The following is a 15,130-nucleotide window of genomic DNA, read 5'->3' on the forward strand; positions in this document are numbered from 1 at the left end:
GCAGGTTCAATTCCCGGCCTCGTGCCTTGGGTTAAGGGATCCAGCATTGCTGCAGCTGTGGCATAGGTCGCAGCTGTGGCTCACATTCAATGCCTGGCCTGGGAACTTCCATATGCCACAGGCACAGGCATTTAAAAGAGAGAGAGAGAGAGAGACTGGGTGCTGGAGACAGTGATGAAGAGATAGAAAAGCACTGACTTTGAGCCTTGAGACTGTGGAATATTCCCCATGCTCCCAGACCGCCTAATCTAGAAACTGCATTCAGTTTAAGAAAATGAAACCTCCATTATTTATTTCTAAATACGTATCCTATTCCATACAGCTAATTGACCGCCAAATGATACGCCCCTTCACTAATTTCACCCTGAAAATAGAATCCTACCAAGCATAGAACTCCAACAATCACGGAAGAGAAAGCGGGTTGCCTACGAAGATCTGACCAGGTGACAGGGAAAGTGCAGGGAAGTTAGGAGCATACAGCAGAGTCACAACATAAAGGACCCAAAGGAAAAAAAGTCAAGGGGGGAAGAAAGATGGGGACATTTCAAAATGATACTGTGCCTACTTTGTGATTTTGTGGATCCACAGAATTTATGGATTTGTGGGTGCTCACATTCAACGTGGGGATTTCTTGTTCAAAAAACAGAAAATAAAATTTGTTAAAGACACTCATACATTTCCTCTGCTCTGAAGTTTCTCTCTCAAATTGTTGATGTGTTGAATTCACATTCGATAAATTCGTATGTTGGAACTTAATCCCCCGGTGACGGTAACTGGAGTGGGCCTTTGGAAGGTCGAGACGTCATGAGGCTGCGATGCTATGACTGGGATTAGCGCCTCATAGAGGGAGCAGAAAGCTCTCTCACGCTCCTTTTTCAACGTGAAGACACGGGAAACGTTTGCTCTCTCTGAACGAGGAAGGAGGCTGTCATGAGACACAGAACCTGCCAGCATCTTGATCTCCGACTTCCTAGCTTCCAGGACTGTGAGATAAGTTACTGTTGTTTGTAAGTCATACCCTAGACTTAGGGTATTGTGGTATAGCAGTCCAAAAGGAATAAGGCACTATTTAACCGTGTCCTAGGAAAAGAAAACTTTAAATTTTAACACGTGTATACACTTTACTGTTTATCTTTACGTCACATAACTACAGTTCTAAAGGTCGATACCAGAGCATCTAACCTATATGCAGAATTACCAGCATTGCAGCAGTTTATATTTTGTAGCTTATTCCCCAAACCTGAAGGAACAAGTGGAAGCCCAAGTCAGGAAGGTTGGACAAGGAAGAAAAGGTCTTTATAGATGTGGAACTTGCCTGAAAGTGTTCAATCTAGGGAAGCAGATATCCACAGGCATGTGAGACTTTGACGGTCTTCCAAGAGTCCTTTGACCCCTTGACGTAGATGAGGCTTGAGAGCCGAAGGGTCCCATCCTGCCAGCCTCCAGGCTCGTGTTGCATCCCAGTTGGGAGTGGATGCTGGGACAGCTAAGCCAGTCATTTCCCTTCTCCATGAGCCCACTGTCCCCACCCACAGCAGAGGCAAACCCCAGGGTCTTTTCACCTCTGCTCCAGGACAGGCGAGCTGCCTGCACTGGGGGTGGGCTCGAAGCGAGAGACAGCCCCGCCAGGACACAGTCTCAGGATCACGGCCACGCAGACACGCAGATGCTGCCAGCTCAGATGGGAACGGCTATTGCCACGCCCAAGAGATACTCCAGGGCACCTGGGCACAGGTTCCACCTTCCCTGTCTTAGTTCAGGGCAGAGAGTGATGGCAGGATGTAGTCCTTCTCATGCCGAAGGGACGGAGGCCACCAGTGAGCCAGGTATCAGTTATCTCAGAGCTCCCAGGGGAAGGAGGAAGTCAGAGCATGTCCGAGGATCTGAAGCATGTGTGAATAAAGCACGAACAAGTCAAGCCTCCAGCACGTGACACTGCCCCATCAGATATCCAGTAAAACACACAAACGTAGAGATAAATTTAGTAACCATTTTAAGATGGTGCCCCACGTGTGGACTCAGGTACGTCTACAGAAGCCTCATGCCTGGGAGGCCAGTTCTGCCCAGAACCCAGCCTGAAAGAGTTCCTAATGGCCAAAACTGGAAAAATTTGAGCAAAAAAAAAAAAAAAAAAAAAAAAGTACAAATATTGGATGATAACACAGAGAATAAAATAAACATTCACGAATCCATGTGATATAAATAAGTAAACAGAAACAAAGGACAGATCTTCCTTGGAGAAGAATTACAGGTGATACAGTAGATACAACGCTTCCTCCCCAACCCACCCTCAGGAAGAGTGTAATTTACCTCCTCTCGATTATGAGCTGGATCTAGTGACTCAATTTTCTTTTTAAGAGTAGGGTAAGGAAAACTTTAAAGAGAGGAAATCCGGTAGAGACCAGTGTAAGTAGGGGATACGTATTATTAACACTAATAATAAGCAGGGGAAAGAATGGGTACGTGTGCCTTACGGACACACACGACCTATTAATCTTGAAGAGTTCCCATCATGATTTCTTACAAAGATAAAACTACATAACACTCCCTACAGGAATAATAAAGGGGACAGCTCGTCCACGACAGGACTGTCACTTCGTCGACAGGCCATCCTACATGGCTTTCATCAGCAGCAGATTCTAGGGGGCACCCGAAACCCTAGCCCTGTGTGTTCACACTCCTTCTGCTGGACGTCCAGTCAGCATTTCGTCTCAGTTCTGCTGTAAAGGGATTCTGCAGATGTAAATAAGGTCCGCAATTGGTTGATGTTAAAATGGAGAGATGTCCAGATGGGCCAGACCCAGTCACGTGGATCCTTTAAAGGCAGAAGGTTTCCCTCAAAAGGTCACAGAACTGGAAATCAGAGCAACAGGCTCTAGAGTCTCTGGAAGAAAGCAAACGTTCACGTTTTCAACTGTCTGTCCGGGCCATGGCCAAGGAACTGCAGACAGCCTCCGGTTGCTGAGGTTGCCATTGAACAATGGCAACAGGAAATTGGGAACCTTCGTTCTGCAGCAGGATGCAAATAATTCTGCCATGGACCAGCGAGCTTAGAAGACCCTGCATCCCGCCAAGAACCACATCTCCAGCCTACATCTTGATTTCAGCCATCATGAGACCTTGAGCAGATCCAGCCACTCCATACTTGGACTTCTGACCCCCAGAAAAGGTGAAATAACAAATGTATGCTGGAGTTCCCGTCGTGGCGCAGTGGAAATGAATCCACCTAGGAACCATGAGGTTGCGGGTTCGATCCCTGGCCTTGCTCAGTGGGTTAAGGATCTGGTGTTGCCGTGAGCTGTGGTGTAGGTTGCATATGTGACTCAGACCCCACGTTGCTGTGGCTGTGGTGTAGGCCAGCAGCAGCGTTTCCAATTAGACCCCTAGCCTGGGAACCTCGATGTGCTGTGGGTGCAGCCCTAAAAGGACAAAAGACAAAAACAAACAAAGAATCAAAAATACCGCTGACATTTCAAACAATTCAGTTATAATGAAAATAATCTTATAAATATTGAAAATAAGAACACAGAAGAAATGCTTATTTACCTACAAATCCAGGAAAACCACATGAAAATTCTTAGGATTAGTAAAGGAAGTACACTTTTTGATTAATAATGTCCTTAAAGATAACATTTTTTCTATATATATCGTATATATAACAAGTCAGAAAGCATAATGGACATAAATCCTATTCACGATAGGCATGAAATGTAAAATACAGATGAAAAAACTTAGCAGGATTATATATATAATGATACACTGTTATGCAAACTAAAAGAAGGCAAGCATGGGAATGAATATATATAGCCCTAAAATTCTGTGTTAAAGATTTTGATTTTTTTCAATGATTTGTTTTTTGTTTGTTTGTTTGTTTTATCTTTTTGCCATTTCTTGGGCCACTCCAGCGGCATATGGAGGTTCCCAGGCTAGGGGTCGAATTGGAGCTGTAGCCGCCGGCCTACGCCAGAGCCACAGCAACACAGGATCTGAGCCACATCTGCAACCTACACCACAGCTCATGGCAACGCCAGATCGTTAACCCACTGAGCAAGGGCAGGGACCGAGCCCGCAACCTCATGGTTCCCAGTCGGATTCGTTAATCACTGCGCCACGATGGGAACTCCTGATTTGTTTTTTCATTCAGCTATGTCCATCTATCATGGCTGGAATTTTAGGGTTCCTCTATTGCTGAATCTCATCTAGTCTCTTTTATTCCCATTTAATATACTCTCTTCTTCTGCTACTCTAGGCCACCTTTATTTTCTCTTAATTGCATCTGCCTTTTATTTGGGTATGCTCTTACAAAGGGTGTATGTCTATTTTATGGGCATGTATTTAAGTCTATGTTTGTTTTTATAACTCGTCCAACTTTTTTGTAAAGAAATCTGGTTTTAAAACATGACTCTATTGGTATATGTACATCAAAGACTTTGCTTCTAATTTCTGGACAGTAATTCGTAGAATACACCCACCATATTTTATCTATCCACCCTTCAGTGATGGAAACCCATTTCACCTCCAAGTCTCTGCATCACACATCATGTTTGGTGAACACAGTGGTACATGCCCAGACTGGATCCCTCTAAAAGAAATATGTCTATACTTAACTTGATTAACTGGTCTAGACTGATCCCCAGAACGGCTATCCTCTATTCCCCTTCCAGCCAGCAACATATTAGGGTCCCTTATTCCTATTATCCAGCAATTCAATGGTTTACGTTCTAATTTTTACCAGTCTAGTATGTATTGTATGTATAGTATGTAGCTTTTAATGTTAATTTGCATGTCTGAACACCAACTTAAACTTTATCATTTAAGGGTTTCTGTTTATGAATTGCCTCTTTATATTACTCACCTATTTTTCTCTTGACTTGTCCTCTTGTTGATTAGCAGAAGTCTTTTTATAGTCTAGATTTTAACCATGTTTCAGTTTTAAACATTGCAAATATCTTCTTAGATGTTCTCTCTCTATTAATTTTGTGATGTGCTTTATGAAATACAAATAACTTTATTATAATCTCATTCACTAACATTTCATATTATGTTTTGCTTTTGAGATTTTATTTTTTAATGTTATTTTATTTTACTGTGGTTAGACACTTAACAGGAGATGTGCTATCTTAGCAAAGTACTCTTAAGTGTACGATACAGTAGTCGTGACGGTCATTACAACACTGTACAGCAGCAGATCTATAAATACACTCATTTTGCTGAACTGAAACTTGGTACATTTTACTTAGTATCTCTACGTCCCCCCGGGCCCTTTAGCCCCCACCATTCCACAATTTTCTCTTTTTTTTTTTTGTCCACGTCTATGCCGTATGGACGTTCTTGGGCCAGGGATCGAACCCGAGCTGTGGCTGTGACCTACATCATAGCTACAGCAGCAGCAGGTTCTTAACCCACTGTGCGACAGTGGGAACTCCACCCCACCCTTTAATTCTACCAGTTTGACTATTGTAGCTACCTCATATACATGCAATCATGCAATTACATGAATTCACTGAATTTTTATGTAATCCTTCCTCATCCTGGGTCACCAACATATCCAGTATTTGTGTGCAAGCTGCTTGCCCCAGGTCAAGGCCAGTCCAAGTAAACAGCCTTGCAAATAGGAAAGACTCAACATACATTTTAACATTGTGGAAATGATACTATTCAAAACACCCTTTTAACCACTTCTTGCTTGCCAGAGTAAAAATTTTAGGAATACTGGCTGTGTGTAAAATGTAAAAAAATAAATAAATCTTTTAAAAAGGACAGTTTGTATTTTATACTGAAATACACCAAACATATATATTTCACATTCGTGTTACTTTAAACATGAATCTCTTCTTCCCAAAGTTCTAAAAAGTTTCACTGAGATGCTATAAAAGCTCCAAGCTTGAAATACTGTAAAATCTTTCAAAATTTTAATCTGCTAAAATTTATATTGGGACCCAATGTCTAAGACTACAAATATATATTTTTGTAGATATCTTACATAAAGATTTTGAAATATCTAAGAGGGAAGCATTTGTCTTCCCTCTCTGCTGCCACCCAAGTGCCTGATGATCTCCACATCTGTAATTCTTCTCGACATCGGAAGATGCACCAATATTTATATCAGAACCAGGGGAACATCTGTGGCCAATTCTGTTTATTTACACTAGTGAAATGTGGGTAACTAAGCATAAAAGCTACAAAAGACAATCTGGTAGAACCAAAATGTTCTTATACATCAAGGAAACATTTTTTTACATGCTTAGGAGTTTTTTATTTTTATTTTTTCTGTATTAAGAGGACTATACTTTTTTAATGCACCCCTGGGCTCATCTAATAAATAGATTCCTGAGCAACTTTTGGATAAAATAGTCATTCTTCGGAATTGCATTTTTACTGTTTCCATTCCCCCCCCCCAAAAAAACCTCTCCTTTAAGGCAAATGGCCATCTAGCAGAATATTAATAACAAAGAATTCCCCGTGTCACTCCTTCATTGACTTGCAAATGCAATCATTCTTGTTCTCTTTTGAACATAGAGGAATGCAGTGCATTGCATTACAGATGGCAATTCTCATCAGACAGTTGTGTGATGAGCTAGTTCTTTTCCTAATGCGTGTCTAAAGAGTACTATTAAAAATGCCATTTTTTTTTGTATGTAGGGTTAATCCTATCCTTCAACCAGAAGAGAAGAATTCACCTTTCTGACTAAATCTGATTCCAAGAGTCAAATACAAAAACCCAAATGACTTAAAACAGAGATATACATGAGTTCAAAACAATGGAGAAAAAAATGAAATAATTTCCAGGTTTTTTTAAAAAAATATTTAAACATATTATGGTTTATATATATATATATATATATATATTTGGTTTTCTCTATTTCTTAAAGAACTACCTTCTACGCAGGATATGTCAGAGGTGTGCATGTGTGTGTGTGTGTGTGTGTGTGTGTGTTCTTATTTTGTGGCAAGTATTTCAACTCATTTGACTATGACACATCTTAAAAATGAAATAGATCTACTGATAAAAGATCATAGACAAAATTATAGGGAACAACTAAAATTTTAAAAGAAATACATTTGGACAATTTGACTAGAGCATTCCAACTGACTACCTGGACTAATTAAAACTCTTATTCATCATGTAACAGAGAATTAGAAAAAGTGGAACTAAAAGCATTAAAAAGTCATAAGTCCAGAAAAGGCCTGGACAAATTATTTCATTATTGTTTGTTGTCTTGATTTTTTAGAGAAAACCCAATGCTGCTCATCTAACAGTCAGGCATGACTGAGAGCAATTAATCAGACATGGTCTGCTGGTGAAATCTTTAAAATAGTATCATTTCAAAGGTCCTTTTAACTTCGGAGTTTTTGAGAAAAAGGGAAATCTAGTTGGAAAATAAAACACAGCAATAAACCCGAAATTTATTTCAGTTCAAATTTACCAAAGGGTTTTTTTTCTTTCCTAAATGTTGCTGTGAGAAATTCCTTAGTCTCAAATTCAGTTTAAATGAATGATAATAAAGGATTATTGCGGAAAAAAATGGGGGTGCTTATGTTTTGTCTTGTTGTGTTTGTTTTATGGACTTCAACTGACACTTGTTCAGCTGGCCTTTTCCAAAGCCATTCAAATGATGTCTGTATTTTTATCTAGGAGAAGCTGCCTTTAGGATTTGGTTGCAGTTTTTAGGCCAGAGGTATTTAGTCTCTGATTTCAACTACTCTTTCGAAAACTCAGCTGAAATAGAGAAACAGTAGTCACAATTATGTTTTTACACAACACCTTCAAGGCTGGAATTTTGCTGTGAAAAATTCCCATCTCAGAATTTGTGCCTGTACTTACTTATCTTCTTTTATGGCTTATTTTCTTGTTCTGAATTATTAAGTGCTAAAAATATGGTTTATTTAGGGGTGGCACTGGAGGAAATCACAACCTCCCTTTAAGTATTTTAAATATTAATTTTAATAAAAAGTCCTGACTTAACTCAGTATGAGAGTCTCTAATTCCATCCATGTTGCTGCAAATGGCATTATTTTGTTCTTTTTTATGGCTGAGTAGAAGATTGATAGAACACTGTAAACCAGCTCTAATGGAAAAAATAAAAATCATTACATAAAATAAAATAAAAAGTCCTAGGAAGCTTGAAATGTCTGAAGTAGGCAACTACTTGCTACTTGCTGCAGTTAGTATTCCTGATGCTAATTTTGCTTTCTTGAAAGGTGAGAAACCTTTAGAAGTACCAGTAGTTGTTCAGTTCACAGATACCATAAATCTCTCCTGCAGTGTGACTTAGTACTCTGGAAAGAAAGCATATATTCTCCAAGTCCATACTCTCCTGATGAAATTTATATCTGGGTGAGAACAGAGATAGCAAGCTTCTCGATTTCTCTTTTACTGTGATAAAAGCAGAGAAAATGTTAACAAGCAAAGCATGAGCCAGACTGCCTAATGTTAAAGGTACAGATCCGTGTGGGAGGGATGAGCCCTGTTGCATCAATGTCCCAGCTTCCTGCTCGGACGGTGCTTCAGGCTGCAAACGCACACATGCTTATAAATTCCATAGTCTGTTTGTGATATTGGCGTGTGCTTGAAGGAGTGTGCCCTTGGTGGACATGGCTCACATTAGCCGAATTCACAAGAGACTAACCTACTGACCAAATGACAAATCAGTAATATGTAAAGAGAAATGCAAAATGACAAATCACTAACGTATAAAGAAGAATGTAACTCTCAAGGCGAGTATGCAGGTGCAGCCATTAAAAAAAGAAAGAAAAAAAGTGATACTATTATATCCTGTACCATTTTGGATAAGCTAACATACGCTTTCTTAACAACTCTTAAATCTCAGTGGCACATCAAAGAAGCTTGTTCTTCACTCATGTTCAGGTTCTTCACAATTCCCCTGTGTTATTTTTTGTTGTTGTTTTGTTTGTCTGTTTTCTTATTTAGGACTCACCGGCTCTCTGAATCTTGCTGGTAACTTTGAAGAGGAAAAGGAGAGGATGCATGTGCAGGCTTTAGAGACTTCCACCCAGAAGGAACAGGTTAATTCTGCTCACATAGCATCAGGCAAAGACAGGAGGTCAAGGCCAATCTTAAGGGTACAGGGCAGGGTATTGCTGCTATGAGGAAACTCATCACTGCAACTCACAACCTAATACTAACCCTTACTCTAAACTTAAGAGCTAGTCAAGAGAACCACACCGACTACCACTTGCCAGTGTAACTTAGGTAAGATGTTACCGTGATTATTGCATTTATTTTGAGTTCTGTGTTGGAGTAAAAGGCAGCTTTGTGGTCACTTTGGAACACTTCCCATAAGTAAAGTTTTATTTGTCTTTTAGGGTTGTTCCCTCAAGAGGAAAATGGAATGGACATGAGTCCAGCATTGTTAGAAAGAGGACATGGCTTCTGGGAGACTTTATTGTTTTATTGAGTTATATCTAGTTTTCTTGTTTTCCTTAAATATTAAGTATATTTATACTCTCACGGGCCCTGAGAAATAAGCTGGGTGATTTAACCAGAGAAACGTCTTTGAGATGATTGAACACCTGCGCTCCACAGAAATCTGGGCAAGTCAGCAAATGTGGGGTCCAAATGTCTGATGCTGGAAATGGCACACTTTGCTCTTTGGTAATTCGTCACCAATACCACTGAGAACTGACTGCTGGAAAGAGAGAGCTTTTGGTGGACTTGTCCACGTCCATCCTTTCCTTAGACCTAAACACACATTTGGGTGAAAAAACACTGAATCACACATTTTGATATATACCATAATTATATAATATACAAAGATACTCTTTTGCAGGAAGCCGAGGAGATGCAGGGACTCAAAAAAGGACCTTGCCTGATGGCAGAAAAACCTGAAGGCAGGTTCCTAACCAAGGAAGGGAGCTCACCTGAATGGTACAAGCCGAAGGTGGGCTCCTGGTCAGGATAAAAAGCTCACCTGAACGGTACATGCTGAAGGTGGGCCTCTGGTCAGGATGAAAGCCTGCCTGAAAGGTACAAGCCAAGGGCAGGCCTCAGGTTACACGGCTCTCACTTTGATGTTGATGGGGAAGAACTGGGGCTTTCCTGGGACAGCAGTTTCCACGTTTGCGCCAGAGAACATGGATTGTTTCTCGGGTGACCTAGTCTTTCCTGCTGTTTTATTTGTTATTCAGTTTTCCTCAGTCTTTCCTGATTATTTGCTTATTATTCTTATTTTCCATTCTTATTTTCCTGTGGTGATTTGTGATTCAACAAATTACGACAATAATATAATAAGAATTTCATCCTGAAGGACTTTCCCCTGTTTAAATTCAACTTAGTTAAAACATAGTGTTTATCTACGAACTAGTTATATAGTGAACTTTAGAGTTAGGATCTTAATGAGGTTCATAGAAGTTAGACATATACTATCCAAGAAACCTACCTGTGAGTTTTGTCCTTGATTTTAAAAGCTTTTAAGTGATAGCTAGTTAAGTTGGTTTATATTTTCTTATGCTGTCTCCCTGCCATAACGCTTTAAAGATAAGCACCAGTATAAAAACAAGATTTGTGAATGCCAAATTCTTGTGTCTGTGACCTCTTCAACTTGTGGAGCCCGGCTGGCCATGGGATGCTTTGTACTGAGTCTCCTCCTTTCCACACGATGTATTGTACCTAATTGCCCTTAAATTGTACTCACTAAGTTTAGTTAAGACAAAGATGTTAGAACGTGACGTATAGCTGCCGTACCATGTAAAAGTCAACCAATGTACTTTTAACACTGTGATGTAATCTGTAGTGAAAAACTGTCTATATAACCTACCACTTATGCCAATAAAATCTGAGCAGTCCAGCACCCTGAAAGAAGGGACAAAGAGGCTGTCTCCATATTTACATTTTGCCGACGCTGTCCATCTCTTATCAGGAAAGTGTACATTCCCTGACCGCCAGAGATGGCCTCCGGCACTCTTTCAAGTTTAAAAAAAATAATTTTCCCCTGGACTAATATTGTCAGATTGTGACCCAAAGTGGCATTTCACACATCCCCTCTTTGGAAGGATAGAAGCGAGAGAAATCCATGCCCTTGGGCACTGGGTTCCCTCCTCTGCTTCAGGTACAGGAGTGACCCTTGTTTTCACCTCCATGTTTTTATTTGTGTTTTTCTAGGTTTCTATTTGAAGAAAGTCACCAAGGCCAAAACACAACAATAAATCGAAACAAAAATAAATACAAAAAAATAAGTGAATTCCGTTTACGTACATGATGAGAAGGAACTCAAAGATTCTGATGGTGTGTAGCCTCTGACAGTAAACTACTAGAGTTTATAAAAACAGGTCTGGCGTAAAGTGGGTTCAAACTTTTTATTCAGCCATGGATTTATTCAGAGAAATTGTAAACGCAGCCCTTTTCCAAGTCCCTATTTACAAAACTAAAAACAATTTACTACAGTGTTCATTAACTCTTAGGGAAAATATTGAAAACAAAGTGAGTTTCTGAATTAAAAAATAACTTCAAACTTAAACCCCAAAAAACAAAATACCCAGAAGGTTAGCATAAAGTGTTAACTGACATTACCAAATACAAGTAATTTTTATGTAACAAAGAAGGAGGTGTAACAATTAAAAAAAAAAAACTTTTAATGTTTCAGCTGCTTTTGATTCAGGACTCCAAAGATTTTGTTTTGGGCATTTCTATATATTTAGTGTCATATTACACTATCAAAAATTTGTGGCAGTTACATTACTGGAGGTAAATTCTTAAATTCTTGTTTCATATAGTGGGATCAATAGAAAGATTCCTATGAAAGAAAAATAGTTTGGAATTGATTCTATTTCTTCATAAATAGAACCACTAAAATTTATATTTGCCCCCTAAATTAAAGATTAGTTCTAGTTCAAAGTCTCAAGAAGAGAAAGACTTCACAATAACTTCTTTCACTTCAGCTAAAAGGAAAAAAAAATTATGAAATATGTTTTAAAGGTAAATTCCGGGATAATCTGTAAATATTCAATACATCTGAGAAGAATGGCAAACACAGGAGAGGAGCAGACAGCTCTATGGTGACTGTATAATCTTTGCCTCCTGGCAAACTGAATCCAAGAGAAAACAAGAGTAATCTGTCATGACGACACGAAGTTTAGGACGGAAACGCAAGTCAGTCAGCCATCAGATAACACATAAATAAAAGACACCTGTTATAGTTGATCCGCTCGCTATACAATACAAAAGCAATGATATAATTTACCTAGGAATGAATGCAACGATAGGTACGTAAGATTTTTATGGAGAAAACTGTACAACGTCTCTTGCAGCATTAAGGAAACATAAATCAAATGATGTTCAAAGCAACACTCAGTATAAGGAAAGTGTTAGTCCCCCCCAAATTGACCTAAAGGTTCAGATCTTACTTTTCTTATATCGGGAAACACTCGCTCTCTCCTCCACCGAAGAATGATTTCACTGCTCATCATTATTCCCAGTTTACATACCTATTGCTACATTCATCCCTAGGTAAGTTACATTATTGATTTTGTATCATATGGTAAGTGTACTTGGGTGTCTTTTAAAAAACTCGTCTTGAAATATTTGTGGTCAGTGTATAGATAAGGAATTACTTTTATATGTTGCTCTGAATGTAAATCCTTTTACTTTTCTTTCTTTTCTTTTCTTTTTTTTTTTTTTTTTTTTTTTTTGTCGTTTTGCTATTTCTTGGGCTGCTCCCACGGCATATGGAGGTTCCCAGGCTAGGGGTCTAATCGGAGCTGTAGCCACCGGCCTACACCAGAGCCACAGCAACGCGGGATCCAAGCCACGTCTGCGACCTACACCACAACTCAGGCAACGCCGGATAGTCAACCCACTGAGCAAGGGCAGGGATCGAACCTGCAACCTCATGGTTCCTAGTCGGATTCGTTAACCACTGCGCCACGACGGGAACTCCCCCTTTTACTTTTCTAAACATCTTTGTGTATTCAATTCATTTTTATACTATGTATCCTACACATATGTTTTTTTAATATACTTTCAATTCTTGTATCTCCAATCCAATATTATATAGTGACTGTACGCAACTTTGTTTTATCATTGATATTAAAGGAAAGTTATTAGTGATCTAACATTAAAAGTAAAATGTTCCCTGCAAATTTACAGTAGGATATTCCCTACGGTCTCTGGTTGTTGAATAGCTTATATTGTTTATGAGGGATTTTGTTTCAATAACTCTTTCTACAGTCACCTGAGTTATATTGTTTTAACATCTGGTTTTTATTTACATATTATCTGAGTATTAACTGACTTGCACTTCTGTCATAAACTTCATGTCATTATGACAGATTACTCTTGTTTTCTCTTGGATTTCGTTTGCCAGTAGGCAAAGATTTTAGAGTCACCATAAAGCTGTCTGCTCCTCTCCTGTGTTTGGGTCGCTGCCAAAATGTGGGTGACAGCAGCTGACTTCATTGCTACAACAAACTCTGAATAAACAATCTGTGCTTTTTCTCAGGTCGTTTACTTCATTTACTCCCACAAACTATACATTGTCCTTTAAAAATAACTTTCTTTGAAACTCGCACTTTGCTAGACAATGTTTTAATTAAAATTCAGCTCTGTGCTTTTTGTTGTAATTTCTTCTTTCACATGGTATGTATAGTGTGTATCATAAAATCAAAATTTGTAGGCCTTTTAATCCAGTTACTTTTTAGTATTCATCTCTTAGTTCATTCCGTGTAACCAGGGAACTTAATTTGCATGGTAGTTGATTCTTTTTATTTCTGAAGGTATTTTGTGAGCATAATTGGTTTGTTTAGAGGAAAATGTGCTTTCTCCGACACTGAGTGCATTTATTTATGTGTATCCATCAAATTAAAATTTTTTTTTGTCTTTTTGTCTATTCTAGGGCCACACCCATGGCACATGGAGGTTCCCAGGCTAGGGGTCTAGTGGGAGCTGTAGCTGCCGGCCTCCGCCACGGCCACAGCGACGCCGGATCCGAGCTGGGTCTGCGACCTACACCACAGCTCAGGCAACACTGGATCCTTACCCCACTGAGGGAGGCCAGGGAAGCTCATGGTTCCCGGTCAGATTCGTTAACCACTCAGCCACGACTGGAACGCCATCAAATTAAATTACTTACTTACCTTGTTCAAGTTTTCTCTTCCTTTACTAATTTTTGGCCTTTTAGAAATAATTGGGAAAATATAATTAAAATCAAAATCTCCTTTTCACTCGGAAAAACCCTCCAAGAAGTCCGAAGAGAAAGAAGACAGTTTTCACTATTGAATATTATGTATTTAAGTAAATGTCATATGCATCACCAGAATTCATTAAGAACATACAAACTTGCAAAAAAAAAAAAAAAAAAAACACCAAAAAAACCCACCTGACCCTTTTATAAGCCAAGCAAACACAACCTATTGTATACACATTCTCAAAATAAACAATAATTAATCACCAAGTAAGAGGACTTGTGAGCACTAGTTGTCACACATGGTTCACCTATCTTTACCTGGTAACTGGGGAGACCACCTGTGTTAGCTGATTGACTTTATCCAAAAGAAAAACAAGTTCTCTTCAACTTGTCTTCAGGGCAGGATGTAGCAGCGTGGGAGGAGCGGTCCAAGTCAGGCTCCTAGCCGCCCCCAGAAATTGTGAGGTAGGGCCCTTTCTTCTTAGGGAAAACATTTCAAAGAGATCCTTCCCAGGTCCTTGAGAAAGACATGCCAGAATCTTAAAGCTGAAAAGAGGCTTATTTAGCCTTAAAAAGATTTACATACATTTGGAGAGAGAGGAAAAGAACTTAATTTTTTTTTTTTCCTAAAGTAAATGTTCTAAGAAAATGAAAGGGGCAAAATCTTCTCTCATTTTCACAGGGAACCTTATCTCCTCCTTTCAATTTGTATTTGCCCTGATGATGTCAAGGACTGAGAGAAGTTCATAAAAACTTCTAACTATAGTGATATAATTTTCTACACATTTTTTTGCTGGCAAGATCTGTTCTCACTTCTTCTATGTGAGGTTTTTCTTTTGTGTTTCTAACATCTTGCAATTGTGACATGTTTCTTGTGAGTTAAATATTTTATAAATGTGCAGTAACCAACTTTGTCACTAATCATACTTTGGTTTGGAAAATCTACTTTCAAATATGATGTAAATACATTTTCCAACTTCTTTGTATTA

This window comes from Sus scrofa, unplaced genomic scaffold (genome assembly GCF_000003025.6).
Source record: "Sus scrofa isolate TJ Tabasco breed Duroc unplaced genomic scaffold, Sscrofa11.1 Contig2471, whole genome shotgun sequence".
NCBI lineage: Eukaryota > Metazoa > Chordata > Mammalia > Artiodactyla > Suidae > Sus > Sus scrofa.